The following is a 3379-nucleotide window of genomic DNA, read 5'->3' on the forward strand; positions in this document are numbered from 1 at the left end:
TTGTGTCTCTTTATGTAATCTCAAACTGACTCGATGTTCAGTGGGGAGCTTTGTGGGGGCCATGACATCTGTTGCAGGGCTCTCTGTTCTTCTATTCTAATTTTTTCTATTTGCAAGAGTAATGTTTGGGAGTCTAACATTTATATTTCCTATTGACACATTAAAGCTGAAGATATAAATAACCATCTTAAGACAAATGCTTTTGTGAAACATCTTATGTGCCTAAGACTTTTGCACAGTAATGTATATATATATATATATATATATATATATATATATATATATATATATATATATATATATATATTATGAAAGGGGTGTGAACATTTATAAGACAAAAAGGGAATCCAAACTTATCTTCTCAACTGTACATACTGTATATTAAACCTCAGATTAATGGGTTATTATCAGCAGTTTTCCTTTGGCTTACTATATTGTTTCTGAACAATTCTGTGATTTAGCAACTTAAAACAGCCATTTGGCTCCTTAATGTTTCAGTTTAGGAGCCAATGGCTCCTTAGTCATTTTTTTTTTAGTCTGGAGCCCTGATACAACACTGCGATCAATTACACTATTGGTGCCACAAACTTTTTCCCTCAGCTGCTATATAGTATATGGTCTCAGGAAAGATCAATTTCCTACCCTATATGTTTTCTTCAAGGCTTTCTTATTCACCTTTATGGTAGTGGCTCTCACGTAATTCTTATTGCTATGGCCTACGACAGGTATATTGCTATCTGTAGCCCGTTGAGATATGGTGCCATCATGAAAACAGATAAGACAATCATAATTGGAATGTGGCTCATTAATTTTGCAATTATATTTGTACTATTCTGTCTTCTAATGCCTTACACAATTTGCCAGACATATAGTTGAAGTCAGTTTACATACACCTTAGCCAAATATATTTAAACTCAGTTTTTCACAATTCCTGGCATTTAATCGAAGAAAACATTCCCTGTCTTAGGTCAGTTAGGATCACTACTTTATTTTAAGAATGTGAAATGTCAGAATAATAGTTGAGAGAATGATTTATTTCAGCTTTTATTTCTTTCATCACATTCCCAGTGGGTCAGAAGTTTACATACACTTTGTTATTATTTGGTAGCATTGCCTTTAAATTGTTTAACTTGGGTCAAATGTTTTGGGTAGACTTCCACAAGCTTGTCACAATAAGTTGCTGGAATTTTGGCCCATTCCTCCAGACAGAACTGGCGTAATTGAGTCAGGTTTGTAGGCCTCATTGCTCGCACATGCTTGTTCAGTTCTGCCCACAAATGTTCTATCGGATTGAGGTCAGGGCTTTGTGATGGCCACACCAAAACCTTGACTTTGTTGTCCTTAAGCCATTTTCCCACAACTTTGGAGGTATTTTTGGCATCATCTTCCATATGGAAGACCCATTTGCAACTGAGCTTTAACTTCCTGATGTTGCTTCAATATATCCACATAATTTTCCTTCCTCATGATGTCATCTATTTTGTGAAGTGCACCAGTCCCTCCTGCAGCAAAGCACCCTCACAACATGATGCTGCCACCCCCATGCTTCACAGCTGGGATGGTGTTCTTCAGCTTGCAAGCCTCACCGTTTTTCCTCCAAATAAAACAATGGTCATTATGGCCCTTTTGTTTCATCAGACCAGAGGAAATTTCTCCAAAAAGTAAGATCTTTGTCCCCATGTGCACTTGCAAACTGTAGTCTGGCTTTTTTATGGTGGTTTTGGAGCATTGGCTTCGTTGCTGAGCAGCCTTTCAGGTTATGTCGATATAGGACTCATTTTATTGCAGATATAGATACTTGTCTACCTGTTTCCTCCAGCATCTTCACAAGGTCCTTTGCTGTTGTTCTGGGATTGATTTGCACTTTTTGCACCAAACTAAGTTCATCTTTAGGAGACAGAATGCATCTCCTTCCTGAGCGGTATGATGGCTATGTGGTCCCATGGTGTTTATACTTGCATACTATTGTTTGTACAGATGAACATGGTACCTTCAGGCATTTGGAAATTGCTTCCAAGGATGAACCAGACTTGTGGAGGTCCACAATTTTTTTTCTGAGGTCTTGGCTGATGTCTTTTGATTTTCCCATGATGTCAAGCAAAGAGGCACTGAGTTTGAAGGTAGGCCTTAAAATACATCCACAGGTACACCTCCAATTCAGTACACCTATCAGAAGCTAATTGTTTAAAGGCTTGACATCATTTTCTAGAATTTTCCAAGCTGCTTAAAGGCACAGTTAACTTAGTGTATGTAAATTTCTGACCCACTGGAATTGTGATATAGTCAATTAAAAGTGAAACAATCTGTCTGTAAACAACTGTAGGAAAAATTACTTGTGTCATGCACAAAGTAGATGTCCTAAACAACCAAAACTATAGTTTGCTGATATGAAATCTGTGGAGTGATTAAAAAATTGTTGTAAAAAAAAGTGTATGTAAACTTCTGACTTCAACTGTACATGGCAGATTTGATCTTCTACAACCCATCTATAATGAAACTCGTATGTGAAGACACACAAGTGAAAAACATATATGGGTTGTTAATGTTTACCATGGTTTTATACCACAGCCTTTCACTTGCTGCTGTGGCATTTACATATATTCATATTTTAATTACTTGTGTTACAAATAAGCAGTCTGATGCAAAGATTATGGCAGTTCAAATATGTGGTACTCATTTGGTGGCATTTCTTTTCTTGGAATTCAACACTCTTATTGCACATCGTTCTGAAAGTGTTGCAGCTTACATAAGCAGGGTGTTTTCGGTATCTATTCTTGTTTCCTCCCATTGTGAATCCAATCATTTATGGCTTTATAACGAAAGAAATTAGACAGAAAATTGTCACGTTTTAAGAGAACAAAAATAAACTAAAATATAAAAGCTACATAAATAAAAATCTCGAAACTCTTACAAATATCAGTACAGTTTTGCATGTACAATTCAAATAAATTGAATACTGTCCATGTGTAATTATTCATATATATATATATATACAGGTGCTGGTCATATAATTAGAATATCATCAAAAAGTTGATTTATTTCACTAATTCCATTCAAAAAGTGAAACTTGTATATTATATTCATTCATTACACACAGACTGATATATTTCAAATGTTTATTTCTTTTAATTTTGATGATTATAACTGACAACTAAGGAAAATCCCAAATTCAGTATCTCAGAAAATTAGAATATTGTGAAAAGGTTCAATATTGAAGACACCTGGTGCCACACTCTAATCAGCTAATTAACTCAAAACACCTGCAAAGGCCTTTAAATGGTCTCTCAGTCTAGTTATGTATGCTACACAATCATGGGGAAGACTGCTGACTTGACAGTTGTCCAAAAGACGACCATTGACACGTTGCACAAGGAGGGCA

At 35.8% G+C, this 3379-nt stretch overlaps 1 pseudogene; it reads left to right on the forward strand.

Annotated features, from left to right (window-relative positions):
* Nucleotides 1-567: 567 nt before the first annotated feature.
* On the forward strand, nt 568-2852 carry LOC127429655 (olfactory receptor 52J3-like; annotated as a pseudogene).
* Nucleotides 2853-3379: the final 527 nt, after the last annotated feature.

Source organism: Myxocyprinus asiaticus, chromosome 39, assembly GCF_019703515.2.
Source record: "Myxocyprinus asiaticus isolate MX2 ecotype Aquarium Trade chromosome 39, UBuf_Myxa_2, whole genome shotgun sequence".
Taxonomy (NCBI): Eukaryota; Metazoa; Chordata; class Actinopteri; order Cypriniformes; family Catostomidae; genus Myxocyprinus; species Myxocyprinus asiaticus.